The sequence below is a fragment of the Meleagris gallopavo genome, chromosome 8 (genome assembly GCF_905368555.1).
Source record: "Meleagris gallopavo chromosome 8, MGAL_WU_HG_1.1, whole genome shotgun sequence".
NCBI classification, from domain to species: domain Eukaryota; kingdom Metazoa; phylum Chordata; class Aves; order Galliformes; family Phasianidae; genus Meleagris; species Meleagris gallopavo.
In genome coordinates, this window is record NC_139411.1 from 33707777 (window position 1) to 33735475 (window position 27699).

Here is a 27699-nt window from a genome sequence, read left to right on the forward strand (position 1 = left end):
CCCAGCAGTGTCCATGGGCACCTCCAGAGCTGTGCTGCCCCATCCTGGGTGGTGCCAGGGCTGCACTGCCTCTGGATGAATGATTTCCTCCTGACACCCAACCTGCATCTCCCCTCTGTTAGTTTAAAGCCATTCCTCCTGTGCCTGTTGCTGTCAGATGACTGCTGCTCTCCCCCTCCCTGCATCCCCCTTGGATGCCCCGTCCGTCCCTGGAGGTGTTCAAGGCCAGGTTGGATGGGGCCCTGGGCAGCCTGGGCTGCTATGAAATGTGGAGGTTGGTGACCCTGCATGTGGCAGGGGGGTTGGAAATTCATGATCCTTGAGGTCCCTTCCAACCCTGGCCATTCTGTGATTCTGTGTGCAGGGGGAGCTGAACCAGGGGCAGCTGCAGGGCTGGAGGAGATGGGAGGGAAATGGAGGGAGGAGTTGGGAGTGGGGTCCTTTGAGCCCTCAGAGTGGGGTTCCCTACATCCCCAGCACAGCTTGGATGAGAATTAATGGTGCTGTGTAAGAATAGGGGTGGCAGGGCCTGAACTGCAGCAGTTTGGTTGGTAAACAGACTGATTCTTCCCTTCCTTTCAGGTTTATTTATTTGTTACTGATCCCTCATTCATTAAGAAATGCTGTGTTGTATTTTAATGATGTGACATCCAGGTTTAAGGTACAATATCCAATGTTTGCCATCTCTGGATGGAGATGTGACCCCCAACAGCCTGCAGGCACTGAGCAAAGTGGGGGGGTGGGAGGGGGGAGGACTCAATCTCTGGCATCACTAATGCTTCCCCAACCTGCTGCTCCTGGCCCTGCTCCCTGGGAAAGAGCTGAGGTTTGCTCAGCTGTTGTGTTACCCAGAGTGATGGTTTCTGTTTGTGCACAGGGGTGACTCAAACAGGGGGCTTAAGCAGCTCCGTGTGGTGAAGTCCACTCCATAGCAAGTATGTGAAAGTGCAGACAGAAAGCTCCGTTATTTTGCCTGGACAGCCTGCACACCTACAGCAGTTGCTATCACCAGCTTCCCGTCCTGTTCCCCCCCCCCCTCCCCTTTCCTTCCCGTCCTGTCCTCACCCCTCCTTTCTCTTCCTTCCCTTTCTCCCCGCGCACCACCAGGCGGTGCCATCCGCGCACCGGAGGAGCTGCTGGAGCTGCGCTCTGCGAGACGCGTTAACGCGAGCGCTGCCGGCATCGAGGGCGTCGTTTAATGAGAAAACACGGTGGGATGTTCCTCTGAAAGCCAAAACGATGCGGTGTTCCGTTTGTGTGAAGGATACACCGCAGAGTTAGGACGGCTGTGGCCAGCAAGGTTGTGCACGGCTCCGGGTTCAGGAGGGCTGCGTCGGGCACTGCGGGGTGTGTGTGCAGAATCGCTTCTGTCCTGCACGTGGTTGGAGCTTTCCATGATGCTGTACGGCTCTCCTCGGGTGGGTGGATTGCAGGAGATGCGTTTCCAAGAGGACAAAATTGCAAGCATCTCTCTGGAGCAAACCGTGTCCTCTTAATTATTTGTTGTGAGTTTTGGTTGCTTATAAACAACGGGTGCGTCTTAATGACAGCCAGAATGATTACAGGAAATATGAGCATAGAACATTTTAGGCAAATTGCGTATGTTTGTGCTGAGAATGTTTGTAGGGATTCCTGCAGAGAGCTCGCAGATGGATGGAGGGAGCCCTGCAGTGCCTGCATCCTCGGGACCAGAAGATCACCTGCAATTTTCAGACCTGGCAGGCAGGGATCCTTGGGGGGTTAGTGCCCGCTTCAGCAAATAAACACGGCAGCGCTTCTGCCTTCTGCTCAGCGGATCAGTTCCCTGTGAATTTACTGGATTAATTTCATTATAGCCAGGTTAGTGGAAAAATATTGACAGGTGATTTAAACCAGCCTATCCCTGTGTGTAAGGACAGATGTTTCATTCTTCTACGTGAGCAAATAGGAATATGCTTCTTTGTTGTTTAGAAAAAGGGAAATCAATCATTGAGAATCCAAGTTCTTCTCTTCCTAGCCCTGCAGCATGGGAGGGGACAGCAGAGGCTGCCACTTCATTTCCAACCCACCCATCAATGGGCTGATGGCCTTCATTGTACAGGGAAGCCCTGCTCACAGCTCACCCTGAGACTCCTTGTGATGGGTTGAATTTGACAAAGTAGCAACCGAGTTGCAAACAACAAAATCACCCTCAGAACATCCTTTTCATAGAATCACAGAATGGCCTGGGTTGCAAAGGCCCACAGTGCTCATCCAGTTCCAACCCCCTGCTATGTGCAGGGTTGCCAACCAGCAGCCCAGGCTGCCAAGAGCCACATCCAGCCTGGCCTTGAATGCCTGCAGGGAGGCTTTTTTTTTTTTTTTTTTGTCTTCCACATTAATGAATTCCCAACAGGATGTTACATTTCCAGTATGTTTCCATCAGTAACCACAGCTTTGCCCTCCACCCACCCCTGCCGTGCAGCACTGCAGCTCTCAGCCCCATTGGGAAGCATCTCCCCTCCTTTCCAGGTGAGCTCCACTTTCATGTGCTGCTCCTTTTGTCAGTGCCCTTTGAAAAGATTACTGCTGCCAATGGAAGAAGTAATCTGTCAGAGCTGACATTCATCCTCTCTCCTCTAAATTGCTATCTCGTCCTGCTCTGGCTGTGTCTGTAGCGAGGTAAGGAGGTATTAGTGGAGTCAGCACTGGGTTTTCTTTATCTTTTTTTATTAAAGCCACCGTTCCCCACGATTCTGATAGCGATAGGGGGTGTGTTAATAAAGAAAACATTGACGGCTACATCTCGATACTGATAATGCCCTGGGGCACAGTTGAAGGCATGTGTGTAATTGCGGAGCTGATGTAGGACTGCTCTCGGTGGGAGATGCTGTGAGCCACCTGTGAGCCCCACACTGACAGAGTCCTGAGGCACCTGAGTTTGTCACTGGGGACATTCATCCCTGGAGGTGCTTAAGGCACAGCCTGAGCTGCTGGGGGCACTCAGCAGCACTGTGTGCATGTTGCTGCCCGTGGCAAGCTGCGGCAATGCTGCTAGGTTCTCTTGTTGCCCTGCCATCCCCTGCCTCTCCAGACTGTTAATGACCACACTGAAAAACAGAAGCCCGAAGACTGATCCCGGGGGCACTACACCATTAACCTTTCTCTATGCTGCGAATTGGCCATTTATTTCTATTCTCTTTCCTATCTCTTAACTTGTTTTAATCCGTGACAAGACGTGATCGTTCACCCGGTGCTAACCGTGTTTCCTTTACAGCCTCCAAGTAAGTTGGGACTTTATCAAATGCCTTTGAGAACACGAACAAATCGCACCTCCCTGCCCCATCTGTTATGTCTCTTTCGCCCCACGGGATGCTCCCAGTAGCCAAAGGAGCTGCACATTTCCATCACTGCTATTCTGGGGCATGGCTGGAGGACTCTGCATTCTGGAAGTGCCACTGAGGTGCTGGTTTTAAAGCACTGATGGGAAAAGTCACTTTCTCTCTCGTTGTTTTGCATGGCTGTGGTTAAACTATCTTGTGGCTTGTGGCTGCCTGGTGTGCAGTTCAAGCAGAGCAACAGCAGCCTGAGCATGCAGCATTGCTCCAGGAGCAGCAAGCTTTGTCCCCGGGCTCTGATTTAGGTTGTGACCTCAATGACCTGAAAGGAGGCTGCAGTGACATGTGGCACTGGGGGTTGGTGGGCATGGAGGGATGGGTTGAGCTTGGGGACCTTAGAGTGCTTTTCCAACTTGAATTCTCTCTGGTTCTATGCAGGAGCACTGTGGGCAATAGGGCTCTGGGTTGTCCCAACAGGTGCAAGAATGCGGCCAGTTCTCCCATCTGTGAGAATTTGGGGTGGTGTCGCCTTGATTCCATCTTTTCCACTCCAAAGCTCGGTTTGCTCAGAGGAAAGCAGCTTACAGAAAGGCTTCTGCTGCAGCTCGTGCCAGGGTGGGAGGTGTAAAAGGGTGTTGTGCTTCCATAGCTCCCCTTGGGCACAGCTGAGAGATGCTGCAGTTACGTTGACACGTGGCAATATGAATATCCATTGAATATCCATCCCATGCGTGGTGCAGGGGGAGAAGATGTGACAGTGAATGGTTCATGCGCTGAAAACTACAGAGGTGAGCATACCAATGTGATGGCTTTGGGTCTTTTCTTCTGAAACCTAGAGAGATTTTGTGGAGTTTATGATACTGTACTTATTGGCTTTAAGTTTAAACAGGATGAAAAACCCAATTTATTGGCTGTTTGCTGACTTTAAGGTTAAATTTTACAGAGAATCAAAACAGAATTTAATGAAAACCCCGTTATAGATCATAGAGTCACGGAATGGCCTGGGTTGCAAAGGCCCACAGTGCTCATCCAGTTCCAACCCCCTGCTGTGTGCAGGTCACCAACCAGCAGCCCAGGCTGCCCAGAGCCACATCCAGCCTGGCCTTGAATGCCTGCAGGGATGGGATGAGCATCCACAGCCTCCTTGGGCAACCTGTTCATATGCATCACCACCCTCTGGCTGAAAAACTTCCTCTTAATATCTAACCCAGTAAACCTAATAAAAGTTATAAGAATAATAAGAAAATTAAGCTGATGGGCTCCAATCATTCTCTTTGCCTGGCAGTGGTTTCCAGCTGCTTTGGAGGAACACGAAACTCCTGAGCTGCTCCTGACTGCTTTTCTCAGACGGATCTCCTGTTCCAAGAACAAGAGTTGCTAATTACAGCCAGCTCTTAAGGTAAGCGTAGACTCTATGCTGCTATGAGGATGTCTCCTTTTGTCACAAAAGACCTTTTCCCCTTTTATGAGCAGTATTTTAAGTTACAGCACTTAGTAGTCTTTTTCTTCCCAGGAGCTTTGCAAAATCCTCCTCGTTACTTCTGTTCTAAGACTTCTGGCCCTTCAGTTATCTCAAATGGGATGTGACAATATCAAGCCAGGCTGATCTTTGAGAGAACAAGAAGGTAATTTCTTTGGACCCGAGGGCTTCTTTGTGTCTCCTGTCGACAAAGGTGCAGACAGTTGTCTTTGCTACCAGGTGTTGTAGGGCCATGGGGATATACCTCAGTGCAGGAGGTCTCCCACCACTCTGCACCGTCCCTCACTATTCCCTTCCTTTGGGAAGTGCTCCGTGTGGCTCCCTGGGAGTTAATTAATGAAAAGGGCATCTTCTCACCCTCAGTCAATGTCACCTCCTCACCCACACTGCCCGAGCTGCCCCAGCCCAGGAGGTTTCTGTGCTACTCACACTAATGGCAACGCTTTCAAACAGCTGTCATCCACTTTTATATGGGTTTTTAATTGATCAGCTTCCTCTGGATTATAAAATGTTATTGGGCTCTTTGCATCAGTCATCTTCTCAGAGCTTTTTATGTGCATCTCCATCAGTGAATCAGTCTGAAATTGCCTAAAAGCAAATCCTGATGGCTGTCTCACTAATGCTCATCTTCTGAGACTTTCATCTTCTGCTTCAGCTTTTTAGTGCCAGCTTACATACACGTCTTGTCCACCTAGGGCAGAGCATCCTCATCAGCTGTTGGCTCTTTCTGAATTCGGCTCGTTTCTGCCTTGTGTTTCTGTCTTATAGCACGTGATCATCTCTGTGCTTCACTTTGTTTGTTAGCCTTTGCTCGATAAGTCGATATTTTTGGAAGCCCTGGACTTTTCTCAATGGGATTTGTGTTGCATTTCGTCCGCATTCCTTCCAGCATCACTGCCCCATCAGCCACCTGCCATGCAATCACAGAACCATTCAGGCTGGAAAAGCCCTCTGAGACCCCCAAACCCACCGTGCCCACAGCCCTGAGTGCCACATCCCTGCAGCTCTGAACACCTCCATGGATGAGGACTGCCCACCCCTGGGCAGCTGTGCCAGCGCCTGGCCGCTCTCTGGAGCAGACATTGCTCCTAATGTCCCAGCAGACAAAGCCAGGCTTCCATGCTGACGGGCTCTGTGTAAGACTGAATGGATGTTTTTCTCAGTAGGAAGGTGCTGCTGCTCCTCCTAGCAGGCTGTATAATTCGTTACACTGAAGTGGGCAGCATGCAGTCCATACTGTGTAGATATAATATAGGAAAGATACCAGCTAGGACCAAAGCGATTGCCATCAGTTATAAGTAATGTGTGCAAGTTGATTACGTGTAATTCCAAGTTTGGTACCAAACCCCAGAGGCTTATTTTTCCTGCTTGATTTCACAGTAAATGCTATTAAACTAAAGTAGTTTCAATCACCACCTCCTGGAAAAGGAATGCTACATAGCACATAATCATGCTCTTTCATTAGTTAAATCTGTGTCTGTTTCTCTGGAAGATTCCTGAGCATCCCTTAAAGTGGGAAGCCCTCGGTAGCTGTGCAGTGCCTCACCTGGCTGTGGCAGACCATGATTTCTTCCCACTGTGCTGGTGGGGCTGGGCTGTCATTGGTGCCCCCATTTAGAAGGAAGTTTTTCAGCCAGAGGGTGGTGAGGCACTGGAACAGGTTGCCCAAGGAGGCTGTGGATGCCCCATCCCTGCAGGCATTCAAGGCCAGGCTGGATGTGGCTCTGGGCAGCCTGGGCTGCTGGTTGGTGACCTGCACACAGCAGGGGGTTGGGACTGGATGAGGACTATGCTCCTTTTCAACCCAGGCCATTCTATGGTTCTATGACACTGCTGGTGGGGCTGGGCTGTCATTGATAGCCCACATGGCACCATGCACTGTGCTGGTGGGGTTGGACTCTCACTTGTTGTCCTTTCTGAGCTCACAGCCATCAGCCCTTTGTGCAGAGAACAGAGCTGAGCGCTTACAGATAATTGAAAAATAAATAATGGGAGCAATTAGTTCATTATTTGCGAAATTGTTGTCAACATGTTAATAATTCAGCAGCATCTATATTGCATAGTGTGCCTTTGGTTAATGTGGCAGTGGTTATTAAAATACATTGATGATTCCCAGAAAGTTCATGTAGATACTGCAAATGCCACCACTCAGCTCAGCACATCCCTTTGGTACTCACAGCACCCGCGTGCTTTGCAGAAAGGTACATGCAGGTCATTCTTCTCCCAGCTACATATTTGATGTGTCACTTAATGTGTGTCTTCCTAAAGCCATTTTGTGGTACTGAAGATGCCTGACAGCCAAATTGTTTGGGATTGGACTCTGCTATGGAAGGGCTGATTTAGCTGATAGGTAACTACAGGAGAACCAGAACGCACCCATGGTGAACCAGGAGAACCAGGTGCACCCATGAACCAAACAGCTCCTATGGGAGCTCTTTGTGGGATCTAAAAGTTAAAGAACAAAAACAGGGGTGATAACTTAAATCTACTTTTGTTCTATCTTTAATTATTCCTTTAGTGTTCAGGTGCGATTTGTATGATCATTTTTGTTGTATTTGTTAATTTCCACTTGCTGGTGGGCACTGCTTGCTGGCTTGCATGCAGCTGAGTAGCATGATTCGCCTTCCCAGCCCACCACGGATTTATTTTAGCACTGGCTAATTAGATTTGTTTCCTTGAGCAGGAAGATTTCAGAGTGTTGCAGGGGAAATCCTGGCCTGGTGCTCATCTCACCTTGCTGCTCTTTGCTGGGCTCCTGCTGCTGACTGCTCTCTTACAGGCAGCTGCTCTGTGCCCCCTCGGTGCTGGCAGGAGGAAGCCAGCCTTGTGTTTCATTCCCTTCCTAACTCACAGCCTGCTTCTGGGGTGGGTGCAGAGGGGACGTGGAGCTTTTGCCGTTGTCTTTGACCACAGGCAGCATTAGTTGGGCTGCTCAGGTGAGTTACACTTCATGCTTCTTTTCATAGAACCATAGAATGGCCTGGGTTGCAAAGGCCCACAGTGCTCATCCAGTTCCAACCCCCTGCTGTGTGCAGGTCACCAACCAGCAGCCCAGGCTGCCCAGAGCCACATCCAGCCTGGCCTTGAATGCCTGCAGGGATGGGGCATCCACAGCCTCCTTGGGCAACCTGTTCCAGTGCCTCACCACCCTCTGAGTGAAAAACTTCCTCCTCATATCCAACCTAAACCTCCCCTGTCTCACTTTAAAACCATTCCCCCTTGTCCTATCACCATCCACCCTCACAAACAGCCATTCCCCCTCCTGTTTATCCGTCCCTTCAAATACTGGAAGGCCACACTGAGGTCTCCCCAGAGCCTTCTCTTCTCCAAGCAAAACAAGCCCAGCTCCCTCAACCTTCCTCCCTGGGAGAGGTGCTCCATGCCTCTGATCATCTTAGTTACCATCCTCTGTACTCACTCCAAGAGCTCCACATCCAGCTGTTTCCTTATTCTCTCCTGCAAATAGGAACTGGTTATGGAGTGGTATTTCTCTCCCCCGTAGGAACATGACACGGGCGTTCTGCTGTGACACAGAGCAGCCCTGCCTTGTTGGTACCCAATCCTGGCCCACAAAGGACCCGTGCTCAGACTGCAGCAGGCTTTAACCATAAAGCCCCAATGCATCATCAGAGGATTACTATGAAGCACGCAAGTAATATCATTAAAGATGTCATAATACCTGATTAGAGTATGGATTTAGAGATGGAGCAGCATTATGCAAAGATACAGTGTAACTGGGTTAATAACAATCAACTGATTAATGTAGTACATCTCGTTTGGGCCTAAAGGAGAATAGGCTGGGATGATTAGCACAGGAGGGATGCACAGAAGTGCACAAAGCAGAATGCATGTGGCATGGCTGAGTAAAGGAGGGGGGGACTGTATCAGTGTACACAATATAGAGCTGTTTAAAGGAGAGAAGCAGTGCAGTGAGGCACCTGGTTGGAAGGAGGCTGGCAGATGCTGTGGTTCAGGGTGTTTGTTTTACCTGTGCTTACAGCTGCAGTTGTGGATGTAAACAGTAAAACAAAGCTAGAAAAGAAGAAGAAACAAAAAAAAAGCCAACCAACCTGCAGGTGCCAAAAGCTGAGGCTGTGAGCACCTGGTTTTGGCTGTGCTAAGCCATGGTGAGCAAGGAGGAGCTGGGAGACCTCCTAAGACCTTTGCTAGCACACTGCTTAGCTACGGCCCAATGGTGATTAAAGCCATGAGAAGAAGCCCTCCAAAATCTATTTTTTTAAGATGCTGTGGGGGATAGGAAGCTTTAGATACTGCAGCGTAATCAACGCATCATTAAAGGGATGAATAAGAAATATATTTTAGGAGGGCTAGCTTGCAATAATGAACAAAAAGCAAAGTACAATAAATAGAAGGAATGAGACTGTTCAACGTTTCTAGCTTCTAACATAAATAGAACTTGAGATCTTGCATTGCTTTAAAGAAGAGAGCCCCACTCGTGTATTTAGGATGTAGGGAGTGCCTGCATGTGTATGCACTGGGGGGGGGAGGGAGGGAGACAGGCAGGCAGGTACAGCCCGAACGTGGGAGCACTTTTATAAGGGAAAGTGGAAATAAACTTCATCTGAGATGTGGAAAAAAAATATTACTGGTTTGGATCAGGTCACCTCTGCAGGTCCCCTCCAGCGCCATTCGCTCTGCGGTTTGAGCGCGGACAGCCTGAGTCCCCATCTCTGCTGTCAGTTCCTGTCTTTAGAGGCATTAGAAAGAAAATTGAGCCAGCTCTATTTAGCCAGGCTTGAAAACCACCTGTTGTTTTTTTTTTTTTTGTTTGTTTGTTTGTTTTTCTTCCCCATTCTATGCTGCATTTTTAGCCCACTCGGGTCAGATGCTTGAGGGGCAGCACTGGCTGTTTCCTTTTATTTTTGCTCTTAATTGTTGCTCTGTAGGAATGCAGCCTTGCTTTGCCTGGTTGTGTTCTGCTTGTGCCTCCCCTGTGCAGAGGGCCCTAACCAATGGCTGTGTGTTTTTCCTGCAGGCAGGGGCTCAAACCCCTTCACCTTGCAGGAGTGGGCATGAAAACAGCTTGTTAACAGTAGCAAGGCAAGCAGTAGGACAAAGGACAATCCTGATCTCTTCGTGGCTGGGCCTGGTACAGATGCAAAGTAATTGAATCCTGTGTCAGAATAGTTACCAAAGAGTAGTTCTACCACTGCCTGTGAAAGGGCTTTGAGTTCTTCTCTGTCACTGCAGTCCTATGGGAATAAAGCAGTGGTGGGAGCATAGCCTGCTGTGAGCCACGTCTGCTCCCAGGGCTGGGTGTTCTCCTCTCACCGCTGCCTGACCACAGTGTTTCTGCATTCCATCTCTGTTTGAGATTTTCTTCCCATCTTCTTTGCTTAGGTGGAGGGATGTGCCACCTGTGGCCTTCCAGTATTTGAAGGGAGCAGATAAACAGGAGGGGGAACGGCTGTTTGTGAGGGTGGATGGTGATAGGACAAGGGGAATGGTTTTAAACTGAGACAGGGGAGGTTTGGGTTGGGTATTAGGAGGAAGTTTTTCACTCAGAGGGTGGTGAGGCACTGGAACAGGTTGCCCAAGGAGGCTGTGGATGCTCATCCCATCCCTGCAGGCATTCAAGGCCAGGCTGGATGTGGCTCTGGGCAGCCTGGGCTGCTGGTTGGTGACCTGCACACAGCAGGGGGTTGGAACTGGATGAGCACTGTGGGCCTTTGCAACCCAGGTCATTCTATGATTCTGTGACTCTTTTCTATATTGCTCCCAATTATTAGAAGACAGGATGATTTAATTAAATTTATCCTAACTGGATGGATCTTCTTTTCACAGCTGAACTTGCTCCTTTTGACTCACACTCCTATCATTTTACAAATCATGAAGCCTCTGTAATTCTTTTCTACTTAGTGAGCTCGCTCCACGTGTTCTTTGGTTCCATATAATTCTGCTCATTTCGCATCTCCCGGGGCTTTTGTAGCAGGATACAAGGAGCCATTAGAAGTAATCTGTCTTCTTTTTCCAATACAAAGCGAAGCAGATCTGATTTTAGAGGTAGAGTGATGCTCAGTTTCTTATTTAGAAGAAAGCTGTATTGTGGGAACAAAACGGATTATCTATGGTGGCTGTGATTCGTAGAGCCGACAAATGCATAATTTATCACTGGGGCTGAGGATGTGTGACCAGAGCTGTGCTCGAGGTGAGGTCAGAGCTGCTGGCAGCAAAGGAAGGACTTTCTTTTGTCTGATAGCTGGAGAGATTTAATTTGGGCTGTATTTATTCTTCCTTTCTGCTCACAGGCGCTAAAACCACTAATGCCAAGAAAATATGAAAATAGCTGATGAGCTGCTGCCCCTGAATTGATGTGGGGGATTGTGTGGCTTCCGAGCTGAGGGAAAGGGACACACAGCTACTGTAGATGCTGAGATTCACACGCAGTTGTGCTTGATTCCTGACACAGGACGTGCAATGGATCTGTGAAGAACGGAATGGTAGAAATGATGCCTAACAACATCAGGGTGAGTTCAGGGCATTCTGGTGTTTGCTCCTTGCTCCTTTTGTCAGTGGTTTGTGTGCATCCCTCGGAGGCCGATGGAGATCGTAGAATTGCATCTTCCAGTCAACAGACGGCTGGAAGAGCTCTCTGAGACCCCCACCCACCCCACGGTTGCAGTGCCCAGGTCCCTCAGTGCCACATCCCCATGGCTCTGAACACCTCCATGGACAAGGACTGCCCACCCCTGGGCAGCTGTGCCAGCGCCTGGCTGCTCTCTGGAGCAGGCATTGCTCCTAGTGCCCAACCTGTCCCAGCAGCATTGGATCACTGTGGGGCCGAGTGCATGTTAGGATGCAGATGAATGAAGCTTCAATGCATGGCCACTAATTATCATTGGAGGTGCTGACATTCTGGTGATGTAGGTGCCCTTTTGCCCCCTCCCTCACGATTAGATTTTATGAGCTTTCCAGGAGTAGAATTATTGCCAAACAGACGTGTGATCCGCGTGCATCTCAAAGGGCCACGGGGAGTCACTCTGGATGCACTGTAAATCACAGCACAGGCATCGTCTTCTGGAAGAAATGCTGTCTGAGAGGGGGAGATTCAGCACCCGTTGGTTGTGATGGGTGGAGAGAGCTCTGTCGGAGCAGTGCACGTAATGAGGTTTCCTGCAGAGCACAGAGCGAACCTCTAATGGTGTGATTTTTCCCTCTGAAGGACAGGTTGATCAGACGTGCAGGCAGTCTGGTTGATCCTTTGTACAACACTGTCTTTCCTTCACAGAATTAATACAAAGGAAATGGATCAGTCACTTATTTCTCTTTCTGTCATGCGGCCTTCAATCTTCTCTCACTTCTTTTGCTTTTCTCACTTCTTTTAGTTTCTCTTTATTTTTTTTCTTTGCGAATACGTACTGCACAGCAGCCAGAGATGAGAGCACCCAAGGAGCTGTGCTATGGGAAAGAAGAAGAAAATCTTGCCAGTTCCTGATTTTTTTTTTTCATTATCCGTGATGTTTTTGAGCGTCTTCCCCTGAAACCTTAATGCTGCCCAAATCAGAGGAGCTGCCTTTGCTGTGTGTGCATCCTGCACTGCGCCGTGTCCTACTTAACAGCACACTCACCTTCATCAAAAGGGTTGGCGAGAGATGTCCTGATTTGGTGTATGCATTGAATATTCAGCTTCCTGCTTTGATAACACAGTGAGTAATTCTGGGAAATACTGTAATAATCAAGATGGCTTTAAGCATGTGGCTGAGCAGCCACTGCGATAGCCAGTGCGTGGTACAGCCTTTGCCATAGTGCTGATCAGTGCGATGCCCCAACAGAAGTTGCCTCTCTCAACACTTTGGTGTCCTAGGAGTGCTCTGATGTACGATAGAAAAAGGAATTGAAAAAGCAAGAAGATGAAAAGTGAGTGGATCCTATCAATTATTTACCCCTCTCAGGGCCTGGGATACGTTGCATTATGCAGATGTGAATGTGCCTGTGTGAGAATTGGGTCTGCAGCAAGATCACTTGGTACTGGGAATTTATACAGTGGCATAATTCGGAAGCACGTAATCATTCGTAGGGGGCTATGGAGCAATATGTTGAAAAGCACCCATTCCTTCTTGGAATAAAAGCATATTTAGATTTGTGGGTCTGAGGGTGGTGTCAAGAGGTGTGCAGCAAAGAATTTTAGTAACGTGGCTACGGCAGATGAGGTGTGAGATCTTTTGTATTCTTGAAAAAGGTGGTTACATATTAATATAAAATATTCCAGAGGCTTATTTAAAGAAAGAAAAGAACCCATAGGAAGGCTGGGGGAGCTGAGTGCAGTACTTGACGGCTGGGCTCTGACCCAGCTCAGCGTCCTCAGAATGCAATGGGATGTGTGAAGCTGCTGTGGCTGAGACCACGTGCTTGTCCCATGCTGTCACCCTAATACATTGATTGTGTTAACACAAAGCACACCTTCAGCTCTCACTTTGAGCTTGTTTGCATTTGCTTTAGACTTTGTAGGCCTGGGTCACCAGCAGGGACACGTCACTCAGCAGCATGAATTCGCCCAAGAAGGAAGGCTTGAATCGAGGAGTTAAGTTGGAGCTGACAGTGTTTCTGGCCAGCAGCTTTGCTTGAATCTCTGGGGAGAAAAGCAATTCGTAGAGAAAGCAGCGATGGAATCAATCTGCAACAAATGAGAGGTCTGGGATTCAAAGACTCTTCTACTGGTAGGTGCGAGCCAGGGGCTAAAATTATGTTACTGGTGCTGAGGATACCTCCTGTGTTGGCAAACACTGAAGGTTGACCTTGGTAGAGTAGGGTAGGTCAGGGCTCTGGATGTATTTATCACTCAGGACTGGCTTGCCCAGGCTCCTTCTAATGGCTTGACTTGAGAAATGAAAGGCTACTTATGTGCAGGGAATTTCTTGCTGCCCAACGCATACGAGGTCAACAGGACACATGTAAAGATCAGGAGTACTTGTCAGTAACGTGAGTCACAGAGAATGAAGGTTTATAATAAGTACTTTCTGTGGAAGAGATGCATATGGTGGGGTGCTGACATGGAAGATCACCTCGAGCTGCAGCACTCACTGCCCGTATTGACACCCTGTAACAGCTGAATGCCAGCTGAACCAGTATGGAAACGAGTCCTATCCTAAAAGAAGGTGGGGTGACCTTGGGGAATCTCCATTAGGAATTTCCTCTGGACATTTTTCTCCGTTAAGAGCCAAGCAAAAGTGTTCTTTAGCATGTAATCGTTGCTGATTGTGCAGTTCTTGCTAAAACTGGGAGTGCTTAAATAAGTATTCAGCTAATGATCATTGTTTCTTAATTGCTAAGAAGGCTTACTGAAGGGATATTTAAATATTGTAGTAATTCATTCTTTAATTTAGTTAGTCAGGCATTTATAAAACCAAGTCATATATCACTGAGGGTTATGATAATATAGGCAATGTGATAAAAAGGAATAAAAAAGTACAAAAGACGAGTAGGAAGATGAAAATGCCCACAGAATGAACAGATCTGGAGGCTGTTTTGGGTCATTGTGCATTCTGTTGTTGCAGCAGTAATTAAACATTTCCTTTTTGTCCAGTCCATTTCATATAATGCTCTTTCTTCTCTTACATCTCCTTAAATATTTTATAGGTGTTCATTAAATATAATTTTCTCCAAACTGTTTCAAAAACGCAACATCATTTCATAAAGGTATTTAACCTACAGTGTTCCCTGAGTCCGGGGCCTTTAATAGAGTCACAGAATCACAGAATGGCCTGGGTTGCAAAGGCCCACAGTGCTCATCCAGCTCCAACCCCCTGCTGTGTGCAGGTCACCAACCAGCAGCCCAGGCTGCCCAGAGCCACATCCAGCCTGGCCTTGAATGCCTGCAGGGATGGGGCATCCACAGCCTCCTTGGCACCTCAACTGCCCCTGCAATCCTTATCTTGTTCCCTTCAAAACCTGGCTTTGAAATATGCTGTTGGATGTAGCAAAGCTCTTTGGCCTTCTGACTTTTTTTTTTTTTTGGTGATGTTTGCCTTCACCGTTGAGTTTTATGGAAATACGTTGCATCACGAGCATGGATATGGATGAAAAGGCATCAATGAGCCATGTGTTGACTTAGCTGTGTACTAATGAAGTATTTGTAGCAGTAGCAAAATGGAAAATAAGTTTTCACTTTGTGCAAAAAGTTACATTTTTTTTTTTAAGCTTTTTATTTTCTTCTTAATTACAGAGGTGTGCAAGAGTAGTCCTCTGCCCTACCACAGAGCCAAGCACTTTGAAGCTGATAACACGCACTGTGTGAGCTGTCAGTGCTACAGATATGGCTTTTGAGCTTCAAGATCTTACAAGTTAATAAAGATGCTGTTAGGAGGGATCCTCTTCGCACATACAGAAGGATGCTTGGGGAATCCTTCATTTTTAACTTTGGGAAGTGGATAAGATGGCAGCAGCACTGAGGAAGTTCCTTTTGGAGGAGAGCATCTATTTGAGCTGACAACTGTTAGCGATGGACTTACCTTCAAATGCAAGTACAAATCTGTCACCTCTCTCTTGCATACTGCTAAGCTATTTAGCAAATAAAGTGATCTTATTTGTTCCATGCTGTTGGCCTGGCCCTGCATGTGTGTAGCTAACCAGAAGAGTCAGTGCAGCTTTGGATTTTCACCATCCCCTTGATATCCTGTATCTTGTAGCTATTCAAATCAAACGTATGAGAATACCTGATGAAGCATTTTGAGCAGCCAGTGGGGCATTCTGAACATCCACTCAACCATATCTGTTTTTCCTGGTTGCAAACTTAAATTGCTGCTATTGATTTTTCCATTTCTGGTTAGCATATTAAAGTACAATTCCTTTTTAACCATATATATTTTTTATCACAGTGTGCCCTTTGAGAGACTTTTCTGCATAATAGTGAAATGCTTTCCTTCTGGTCGAGTACTGTGTTTTACATTAATATCCCTGTTATTTCCCCAGCTGAGGTACTGGTGTTGCTAGAGAATGAAAACATTAATTTCAAGACTAGCAGGAGTTTTCTGCTTGGTGCTGGAACAGTCTTGGGATGTTAAAGCCTGAGTTTGTTCTTCTTTGAAAGCTGTTGATGTAGAGGAAGAAAATAAATTGCAGCTGATATTTCTCACTCTGTTGGCAGCCACAGAGGCTGTAACATCACCCATCCTACAGGACGTGGGGCTGGTGACTCTGGGGAGCAACAACTCAGCCAAAGTCCTCCAGGAGCAGACTACCTGGATATCATGTGGATTATCTGCCCAGCTAATTAGGAAAGTACATAAGTAACCATTATTACTTGCTACAGAGTGACTTAAAAAATACAAATCAAGTCCAAGAAGTAGATGTGCTTTTTAAAGTCAGCACGTCTTCAGCAGCAACTTTTAGTAAAGTTGAAGTAGTCTCTGCTAGGATTCATTTACTGAAAGATTTGGCTGCATTTAAGGAATCTTGGAGAAGATCTGGATGGGACAGGAGAATCCCACATGCATCTGTTTTGGAAGTCCTGTGCCTGGAAAAGGAACCCAAGTGGGTGTGGATGGGGATGGGACCCTGGGATGCAGTTGGCTATAATCAAAATAAATCACGGTTTGATATTCTTAAATGTTAATGAAAGGTAGGAAGAGGGTTGAGGACACTGGTACAACCAAGGAGTTGGGGCAACCAGATAAATCTCCCTTCCAACCCCAACCAACCTGTGAAAGGTGACAACCCTTTGTGAGATGGCTGCTGCGTTCTCAGGTGGTGACTTGGCCGCATGGTTGCAGCTTTCTGGCTTGCCCCGATGACTTGCAGAGGGAAGAGGGAAACCAACTGCTCTAATGCTTGGCTAACAGACTGCTGGTTCAAAAAGCAGAGTTGGTGGCAGTTCCCTTCTGCCAGGGCACGCAAAGGGTTGATGCATGGGAGTGGGAATGCTTTTCAGTTAAGAGGGTTTATTTGGGATGTTTGCCCATTCCACCTCAAGTTGCAACTGGTGTGACATGAGATGCAAGTTCTTACCCAGCTGTTATTCTGAAGAATGGGAAACAGAGGCTAGAATTACTGGAAAATCATAAATAGAAAACAGAACCAAGATGTGGGCAGGAGGAGAGATCACCTGGGGCTGTCCTTCCCAAAGCCATTTTCTCTTCAGGTTACTGATGTAAAAGATTGTATTATACTTCATTTTAGTTTTCCTTTTTGATCCTTTGGCCAAACTCTTGCACCTCTCATTCTGCATTTTGCACAGGGAGCTGAGCGCTTCCTTCCATTACTCTGGGAATGGGAAAGGAGAGAAATACAGGCTGAACTTATTGTCATCTCTCCTAAAAGCTTTTCATTGTAGCTAAAATGTGTGATAATGGCACCCAGAACTATCATTATGGTTAATTAAAGGTCTGTTACATTTTATAAAGGGAGGGTTTTATTTTCTGGAGTTGATAACATGGCAATAAAACCTTGCTTAGGGCAAAATCCTGGTATTCAAGGTCACAATTTAGAAGTAAATTTAAAATTGAAGAGAAACCCCCAAACCAGTGTGCAGTTCTTGTTATTTCTGTGTTGAGGAAATACAGAGGGAATGATTTAGATTTAAAAAAAAAAAAAAAAAAAAAGAAAAAGGAACAGCAGAGCCTGTGTGCTGCTGGAATGCTGAGTATTGGATCTGTGGAAAGAGATGCCTTCAGCTCCATGAGGATGGATCTATCGAGGAAAATCTGAGTTTCCTTTGTGCCAAAGATGTTTTTTGTTGAGATAGCATGGGATAGTTGGTGTGAAAGCATAAATGATTGATGGATGAATGCTTAAGCTGCAATGTCTTTGGGCACTCTCATGGCATCTGCTTTCAAGCATGGGAAGTGTACATCATGGTTGGACACCCTTGGCAAAAATGCTCTATGTGTGGCCAGAGGGATTGGAATGGGTTAATTGGCCCCAAATCCATCTACCCCATCGTGTCTGCATCTCACGGGTGTGGGGGGAGGAAGCAACACTGCTGCTCACCAGCTGGAGATGCTCCTTGCCATGGGTGCTGCTGGTGGGATGTGGGCACACTGTGGCACTGTGGTGTAGATACTTCAAAATGCTTAGCAGATTTGGCAGAGAATGCCTTAGCCACTTCCATTCATCCTGTTTTTCACCTTTGGGACGCAACTCTGCTGTGGTCGAGGTTATTTGTTATTTCTGCTGTTGGGGGAGAGGTGTGATGTACCACACTCCAAAAGTACGAAATCTTGAAGAAAACTGATATTGCTGTGAGTTCATCCCGTAGCAGAATTTGTTCGCTCAGAAAACCACACGAGGTGGGAATTTCCATTTAGGTGATGGGGGACTGCAGCATGGGAGGATGAAGGGAGGTGCAGCTCTTGGAGCAGAACTGAAGAGGAGGGGATGCGTTGTGCCACTCATGGATCTCCCAGGACCACATCGGTGTGGCAGTGAATTGAGGAGCAGAGCTGAATCCTGAAGCTCTTGGAAGAAAGTAAGTGTTTGTGAACCAAATGTGCTTCTGGGATGCGGGCTGAGCTGTGTGTCCTCCAACAGCCATTTACTCCTGATTGCTATCAGCTGCAAAAGGGGCAGGAGGAAAACTCTCATCTTCCTGAGAATTTCTGCTGTGTGGAATAAGGATCAGAGAATCGCATAAGTAATTCTTTGTTCAGTGGTGTCTTTTATATTTAAATTTAAGTTCTAGGTCAGAACAATGAGGGCGGTGTGTTGGAGGAGCTGCTGCCTCACTCCTCCCCACTGTGGCACCTGGGGATGCTCTGAAGTTGCTAACGCCAGGCTTGAAAGGCAGCACATGGTTTTAGGGAGAGCTGGGAATTAGAAATCGGAGCTCAGACTCTGTCCAGCAATTTCAGTGAAACATGGAGATAATTGGATATTAGAGGCAGTCAAGAAGCAGCAGTTTTTGCCTTTTTGGGAAACATAAATTAAGTGGTGTCTCGTGGGCACTGCTCATGTTGGTGCTGCTGGTATCCCCATGGCCTCCTGCACTGCTCTTCTCTCATTGCAATGGTGCCAGCTGCAGTTTGGGCCTCTCCCAAAGGATCCTACTACGTTTAGAAATCAGGTGATGAGAAAGAAATGAATAAACAGAGCATCTTTGGCTACCACAGGATGCTGCTGTGCTTCTAAGGAAGCCTTGTGGCTCTTCCATTCTTTAGGATCGTCCACATGGAGCGGATTTACGAAGGACGTGGTGCCCGGGTACTGCACCAGGAGTCCAATACAGTAATGAGGAATGATCTCACTTCCCAATTACTGGTCACAAATCACAGAACTGTGTATACACAGGAGAGCAAAATGCAAGTCATGCACTTGCATGGCAGACTGCACAAACAGGAGTGGAATTTGTCTGCCCCTATTACAGGAGAAAATAAGAGGATTGTAGAATTTGTGTTCTTTCAACAAAAACACCAGAGCTGTGAGTCAATAGAAGTTAAATCTTAAAGAAATAGGATTTCTGTCAGAGATTTTTAGCTCTGTAGCAATTCTGGATGAGTGAAATCAGCAGAAATGTAGAACATATAAGGAGGTTCTGGTTGTAATTGGGAAAAATTGCACCGAGGTTAAGAATAAGCCAACTGGAAAAATGTTTTTCTCAAATGTTACCATTGTACATTGCTTAAAATAATCCATAACACGAGATGTTAACCCCGGAATTTTTTTAAATACCAATTATTTTGGATGATCTTCAAAAATGTAAATCAACTGTTGATTGTACTGAACCCTCTCTTGAGGAACAAAAAGAACCCTGATCTGTACTCTTCAATATCCTGCTTTGTCTCTGAGGGCTCACCATGTATGCAAAGAGAGATGAAGGCATCGCTCTAATGTGGCTTTTTACAAATGAGATTGAAACCAAGGCATATTTAAACCTACCCAACTGGCACAAATAGAAATACATAGCTCTAATGCATCTCTAATACATGCTTTTTATAATGGAGATGAGACTACAGCAGGAGTCGCATTAACAAAATCGGATGTAACCCTGGAAGAGCTCTCTGAAACAAAAGCCCACCCCCATCTCTCAGCATCACTATTGAGGGACCTTTCCTGCTAAAATTCTGTCTTTCTTGAAGCCAGAGTAACCCTGAATGGAATTGCTGTCCCTTTTCAATATGAGGTTTTGTAAGAGACTGAGATGTAGAGATAATTGTGTGTGTGCCTCTGACCTCTGGAGTGACTTTAAAATGTAGGAGTTCTGGGACTGAATTGGGCATTTAATGGGATATTTATCTCCCTTAGAAAATCTTTTGATAGAAACCTCTAAGTTGTAATAGTCTGCAATAATAAAATTGCTTCCCTATCCATGAAAAGATATTTTTATTTCTCTGCTTGCTTTTTTCTCTGGAGGGATTTTTTTTCTAGGGTAAAACATTCCTAATTTTAGGAGAATACATGGAAGATGCTGTTGTCTTCCCAACAGCAGCAATCCATCTGAGATCGTGCTGCCAGCCCAGCCCACGGGCTGCTCCTACGGCACAGAGCCTGGGATTTGACCCTTCCTGTGGGTGGTGGGGAGCTGTGGTGTGGGCCCGTGGGCTCCCAGGGCTACATGCAGGGTCAGCACCTCAAAGCTTGTGTTTTGGAGGTGCCCACCTCCTTCATAGAATGGCTTGACTCGGAAGGAACCTCCAAAGGCCTCCTGGTGCCCCCCCTGTGATGCACGGGGACACCCACAGCTCCATCAGCGCTCAGAGCCCTGGGCTGTCTGCAGGGACCACCCCACCTCTCTGGGCAGCCCATGCAGTGCCTCACTGCCCCCACCGTAACACATTTCTTCCTTATACCCAGCCTGAACCTCCCCTCTTTTAATTTTGGAACCTATTCCCTTCTCCTTCACAACAGCCCCCATTCATGTGTCCATTCCCTTCCTTCTTGCAGCCCCTTCAGGTACCTTCCATTGGGAGAATTGTCTCACAGTTGTGTCACTGATGGTATTCAGACCCTCCACGGATCCACAGATGCGACAAAGGACACCTGAGTTGCCCTCCAAGATCTTTTTTCTTTGTTAATCAGAACCAGCCTGGCATTTTTGCTTCTTCTTTCTCCTCAGCTTCCACAATGTCATCGGATTGAGAGACAGTTCTGGGGATTGTTTGTGTGATGTAGTAATGTCATTTCATGTTCCTCCTCCAGATGTGTGGTCTGTATGGATGGAGGGGGACAGCTGGCCCCTGAGGGCTGCCTCACCCACATGGTGCTCCGGAGCAAAACGTGCTAAAAATCTGCATAACTCCTGGTGTGTGCAGCTATTCAACCTGGGAAAGTGAATGTTCCCCCAAATCTGTCAGTGTCTGCCCTGCAAAGGGCTGCTGCATTGGAGTATTGATGCTGATGGACTTCTTACAAGTGGTGGTTTTAGAGGGGTGATTAATCTCAGCTTTCAGACTAGTAGCTGAACTCTATGAGCACCTACATTAATCTCCCTACTAAAAGCATCACATGAGAAATCTGCTTTAGCATCACAACAGCTTTTTTCTTTTTTTCTTTTTTTCTTTTTTTTTTTTGGTCCAGAAACTTCAGCAGTGACACTGTAAAAGTTATGGCACCAATAGTATTTCTGCTTTAAGGGGAACCTCTCTGCTCTGGGCAGTGCTGTGAAGCTGCAGGCTGTTACAGTGGGAGGTTTCTGTGCGTTGTGCAAGGTGAGATGCACCATCGTTGGCATTTGGAGATGCTGGAGTGAGGAATACATGGCATTTCCCCCCCATGGGATGATTTCCTTGAGGATATGACCAAGGGCCTGGTAAGTAATGAGGGCTACAACCTTCCTGTCAGAGGCTGCAGGAGAGCAAATCAAAGTTGTGGGTAGAATTTGAGTTGGAAAATGAGATGGCTTGTCAACTGTATTATTTGCAGGGCTCTATCAACGCTCTGCAGGGAGTGTGGCTGTCTATATAAATGCACTCATGCATGTATAAATACACTTGTGTGCAGTAGAGGTGCTCCAAAGCAGTCACTGCCCTGCTGAGCCCAGCAGAGGAGTGCTGTTTGCTTTCAGCAGGTGCCATGCATTCGTAAAATACAGAAATGCACCTAAAAGTAGATCTACATATACACTTGCACCACCATCAATATTCACTTATGGCGGTGGCCACTTGAGGCTGTGCAAACTAACCTGAATAACAGCTTTTAAATCGCAGAGCTGTTGCCAAACCCAGGACTCAGTAATAACAAAAAGTTCAGAAAGACATCGGAAATGAAGTTATTTTCTGGGTCTCATTTACTCTCTGATCACAGAGAAGATGGAAGGTGGCTCTGTGATTAAGCGCCAGGTGAGAGCCATTAACACCATGGGAGACCTTCCAGGGTTGTTTGTAGTCACAGCTAAAAGGGAAAACCTTATGGTGTCAGAGGTTCCAGCCAGCAGCCAGGTGCTGACGCAGGCTTGCTGCCAGCACAGCCTCTTACCTTTGGGAATTTCATATTATTTGGTGCCTGGAAGCAGCTGCAGAGTGTTATGGGAGAGAAAATCCCCTCCTGCCTCCTTTGCTCAGCCTGAGCTCCTCAGTGCTCCTCTCGGAGCTGTTTCCAGAGGCCTGAAAGGAAATTCCTGACAACCCAGAAGCCACTTTATCTCGGTGATCCTCCTGCACCGGCAGCTCACCGCAGCAGTAAGCCCCTCCATAGACCTGCAGAGCCTTGGTTTGCATAAGGCTCTTTTCTCTGTGAAATCCAGGGTGTTCTCAGCCAGGGCATCGCTGCACACTGTGAAGTGCTGCTGCTGAGTTGTTATCACTGACACTGACAGCGGTACGTGGTCTCAAATGGTGTCTGTCCAGGAGAACTGATGCACACAGCAATGGTGCCCAACACGGAGATGATCCTGATGCAGTGGGATGCCCTGACTCTGCCACGTGTCCTGTATGAGCAACAGCAGTGGCACCTCACACACTGTGCGGGGGCACTGAGAGGCTGTGGGTTCTCATGCTGAAGGAGCTGCCTTTAGTTATTTTGGTTGATGATGTCCTCCGAATTCTGCACCAGCCTCAATTCTGCCTCTTTACTTTTTTGCTGATATGTACTTAGTGTAGGTATTGCTATACGTGTGCATATGCATACATAGGTACAATATTATTAGCATCATATATTGATGCAGTTAATAGAGCAGTGTATTGATACTGCCATCTGTTAGTAATAGTAATGCGTTACCATATAATGTTGATATGTATTATCTGATTGTATATTACTACTATTATACATAATGCATATTACGCACTCTAGTTTCACGTGTTCTTTCCCACGTTCATGTATATATTCCTTTTTTTTCCTCCCATCTCTACATGATGTTTTGCCAACCAGGAGGTGAACGCCCAGCACTGACCCCATAAGTGATGGCAGGACATGCCATGAGGAGCACTCATCCCCAGGGACTGGCACCCCACCTCCATGGGACACAGACACGGGAACACCCTGTGCCTGGATGTGGGTGAGTTTGGGATGGCCGTAGGCTGCTTCTGCTGTCTGCAAAGATACAAGATTGAACAGGTTTTCTTTCTGCTTTTCTTTCTGTTATGTAAATGGCCCCAGCTCACGTTTCGCTTGTTCAAAGATGAGTGGCTGCTGTGCTTCTGAAGGCAGGGCTCTGTGTTCTCACCAAGATGGGCACAGAGGAATGTGTCTGCCCACGGTCCTCCCCAGGGAAAGCCCTTGGGAGTCCTGTGTGCTGCTCTGGGCACAAAAGTTTCAATAAACAGAGGATACGTAGATGTGAAGTGCAGATGCTGAATTCCAATGGCAAGTATTTGAAATGATGGTGTGGTAAATTTAAGGCACTTCCTAAGTGAGTCTGTGCTAAAGTAGATCCACCTGGGGCTGTGCTGCCATGTAGCACTTATATTTGACCCCCATGATGTTCATAATATGCAGCGTAAGTTAAGAGTTAGAAGAGATTTCTGTTGTTTTCTGGAGGAACCCACCCAAACTTCATGATAGATACCTGGCATTGCTCAGCCGGCAGCTTGGTTCTGTTGGATCAGAAGGAAGAAGTCATCATAGAATCATAGAATGGTCTGGGTTGAAAAGGACCTCAAAGATCATCCACTTTCAGCCCCCCTGCCACGAGTAGGGAGGCCAACCACAAGACCAGGCTGCTCAGAGCCATGTCCAGCCTTGAAGTCCTGCTGTGCCATTTTCCTGTGTGCAGCAGTGAGATCTGAGAACTCCCTCAGTGCCTGCTGTAAGGAGGCTGATGTTTGGACTTGGTGGTGTGAGAGGTCTTTTCCAGGTGCTGCCCTTGATCACTCAGCATAATAAGGCATCCTGGTCTTCTGAGCTTCTCGTGGTCTTTCCTTGCGATGAATCAGGAAAATAAAATGAAAGCAGAACAAAATCTGGAAGACAATTGAAATTAATTCTAGGTGTCTGAGCCTCAGATCCATGTCCTGAGGTGCCCACAGGTTGCACTGCAGCCCTTCCATCACTGCTGGAGTCATTTCAGGTCCCTGCTTTCCCATTTCCTGAGATTGCAGTTTGTCCCCTCTGTCTAATTGCTTACCAAGATTTCCTTTCTCTTTTTTCAATTTTTTGTTTTTTTTCTCAGTGTCTGCTTTCTGCCCCCATTGGGTTCATCCTCCAATACAAAATCCCCTTGGCTCTGTCTCTTAATAGCTCATGAACTCCCTATCATTTAAAAAAAAAAAAAAAAAAAAAAAGGATGCAAACATTCCATATCAGTGAAATTTTTTTTCCTCACTATTGCTTGTGCCTCTGATTTCCTGAGCATCCTCTAGGTGCTTCTTTAATTTTTTATTTTCCTCCCTTTCTATTTCACTGCAGATGCCTGGGGACACAATGATGATTCAGCCTCCAATTTACCTGATTCATCATGCTAAATCCACTGACAAAATGTGCTTGTCTTAAATCCTATAGCACTGTGGAGACAATTTGTTTTGGAGCCAGAATGTATTATGGCTGCTAGGGCTCCTTACCATTTTGAGTCTGCATCTACAATGGTATTATTATTTTTTTTTTTCTCATTTGTTTTTGTTGTTCTGGAGGAACAAAAGTCCTGGCAGTCTCCTCTCCCTTCCTCCTCTGGACTTAGAAAACCTTTATTTCATTCAGCAGCATGCCTGTCCTATCTGAAGCTCCATGCTGTTTCTCTCCCTCAGGCTTAAGTATCAAAATCTTTCAAATGTCAGTTGTGTTACTTTCTGAGTAATTATTATTATTACTATTCTAGATGCAGCAAACTGAACTTGAATGCTTCATAGAAAAGCGACGTCCTGCCTTACCTTTCCTGGCATAGTTTTTGCATGAAACAGGCTGGTTATACTTAGGGGAGGCTGGTGGGTGACGGATAACAATTTGGGATTGAAATGCACTGTGTCCTTAGCCTGTCATGCATGTCTCCGGAAAATCCTTTCAACGTTTGGCACTGAAGAATTGGCTGTAGAAGCGGCTATGGGCTGCTGTGGGTATTTGGGTGGTAGGAGCGGATCCAGGTCTGGAACCATCTGTTTGGCATCACCTCTATGTTTGGAGAAGGGCTGAGTGGTTTAGTGGCGGTTTTTGTGGTGGTGACATCCCTTCGTTGTGCTGAGCACACTGCAGCCTCCAGCACTGCAGTGGGGTGGGAGGATAAGGCTCAGCTCTCCCAGCAGTCAGATGTGTGCTTTTTGTTTCTCTCATCCAGGACTAAGTAAGTTCAAAAGCCATGTGCCTTCAGTCTTTAGAATACAACTGCAATGAAAACTTTACCCTCAGTGAAATGAGATAGCATTTAGCCATTGGAAATTCACGGGCAATTTTCAGATGATACTCTCCAGTGCCTTATGGCAATTTTCATTTCCCAGTAGCAGTGGGTTGCTCGTTAGCCCTGATTACTCCTAGTGCTTTGCTGACCTCCACACCTTAGGAGATTACCTCAGTGCAAGCTGTTGACTCGAGCAGCACGCAGTCCCTGTTCTGTGGTGTCAGCAGGGCATGGGTGTATGTGGATTCCTGTGGGGTGTGGGCAACATCTCCTTGCAGTCCCTCTTCCCGCTCTGTCACCCTTCAGTAAACTGTGATTTACGAGTGTCTTCATAAGAGACGTGTTGCTTTATATAGCGATTCTCAAGTGGTCCTCTTGTCTCTGGGGAGGATGCTGTGTGATTCTGTGTCCTGGTGCTGCTGGCACTCCAGCTGCTTGTTGCTCAGGGCCTGCCTGGCAGTAGCACTAGGGTTCATAGAATGAATCATAGAATGGCCTGGGTTGCAAAGGCCCACAGCGCTCGTCCAGTTCCAACCCCCTGCTGTGTGCAGGTCACCAACCAGCAGCCCAGGCTGCCCAGAGCCACATCCAGCCTGGCCTTGAATGCCTGCAGGGATGGGGCATCCACAGCCTCCTTGGGCAACCTGTTCCAGTGAAACAGTTCCAATGAAACAGTTCCTCTTTCCTGGCAGTCATTGGATTTCCTAGATTTCTTGGAAAAAATAACCCACTCTAGAACTTGCTCTTTGAAACATTGCCCCATTAGAGCGAGACAGTACACTAATTTCTTGTTCCAGATAATAGCACTGCACAGCTCATCTTTGCCTTTTTGAAGAGAGAAGTTTCAAATGTGCTTTCCAGGTCTAAATTTCACTTTGATCCTAAAGGAGTGTGTTGTCTGATGAGCTGTGACTTGCTCCATTCTCAGCACTGAACGTGTCACTGCCTTGCTGGACAGGGCTGATAATGCAGCGCTGCTCCTTTCAGAAACCTGAAAAAAGTCACTGATGTCAAACATCTCCCTGCTTGCTCCTATCGACTGATAGCTAAAATCCTTTGAAGAGCTACATTTCCCTATTAACCTACTCAAAGCTTTTGAGGAGAAAGGTACAAGGGGAGCAGAGACTGTCATGGATCTGCCCAGGCTGGCGGTGTTCATCAGTTAATTATTACACCTTCTTTTTTTCCTCCTAAGATTGCTGTGAGATTTGTGTTCATAATAACTAATCGTATTTTGTAAGCAGCATAGAAAAGAATGGTTTCTGCTACCAGAAAGATACAATTTTAGTTGCAGCAGGCTCATAAGGCTGTCAAGAACTCTCCTGCTAAAAAAACTATTAAGTTAATCCTAATGTAAAGACACTGCACAAAGCAGTCTCGTGTGCTGATCCTGTGGGGACTGCTGTTAGCAGGGCTGCTGTCTTGGGGACTTCTGAGAAACCTTTGAGTTTATACTGAACTGTGAGGATACTTGGAATACTTTTGTTGCTTCTTAAAACAGCAGCGTGTGGCTGTGGACAAGGTGATGATAACCTCTGTGTGTTATACACAAATATTCTGGGTATTAAACTGTTAAGAACTATAAGTTGATAATTTGATGATCCTAGAGCAGGAGCACCTCTCCTATGAGGAAAGGTTGAGGGAACTGGGATTGTTTGGCTTGGAGAAGAGAAGACTCTGGGGAGACCTCACTGTGGCCTTCCAATATTTGAAGGGAGTGATTAAACAGGAGGGGGAAAGGTTGTTTGTGAGGGTGGGTGGTGATAGGACAACAGGAATTGGTTTTAAAGTGAGACAGGGGAGATTTAGATTGGATATGAGGAGGAAGTTTTTCCTCCTTCACAGGGTGGTGAGGCAGTGGAACAGGTTGCCCAAGGAGGCTGTGGATGCTCATCCCATCCCTGCAGGCATTCGAGGCCAGGCTGGATGTGGCTCTGGGCAGCCTGGGCTGCTGGTTGGTGACCTGCACACAGCATGGGGTTGGAACATTCTGTGATTCTAAGATAATTCAGGAAGGAACTTTAAAGCTGGAAGTCTGGGACATTTCCCACAACTCCAGCATGACCAGTGCAAGGCCTATGGGCAATGGGGCATCTGAAACAGAGCAGGGTTAGAATGAAGCAAAGCTTTTTAAATTGGAAGAAGTATTCTGAGACTGACAGAGTACTTCTGGACACAGTATGGGTTTGGCTTGGTATAATAATGCTTTGATCTGAACACTGAATGATTTCATTGCCCTCAGGTTGATAACAGCACTGGCCATACAGCTGGAG

At 46.8% G+C, this 27699-nt stretch overlaps 1 long non-coding RNA gene across 2 annotated transcripts; it reads left to right on the forward strand.

Annotated features, from left to right (window-relative positions):
* The first annotated feature begins 513 nt into the window (after positions 1-513).
* Positions 514-17339, forward strand: LOC146543906 (uncharacterized). 2 transcript variants are annotated; one of them, XR_014884740.1, is made up of 6 exons: positions 514-4695; positions 4810-4921; positions 11046-12443; positions 12570-12654; positions 13237-13454; positions 14960-17339. It is a non-coding gene; the product is annotated as an uncharacterized LOC146543906 (long non-coding RNA). The 2 variants fall into 2 exon arrangements; XR_014884739.1 differs by having other exon boundaries at positions 11046-13454.
* The last annotated feature ends 10360 nt before the right edge of the window (positions 17340-27699 follow it).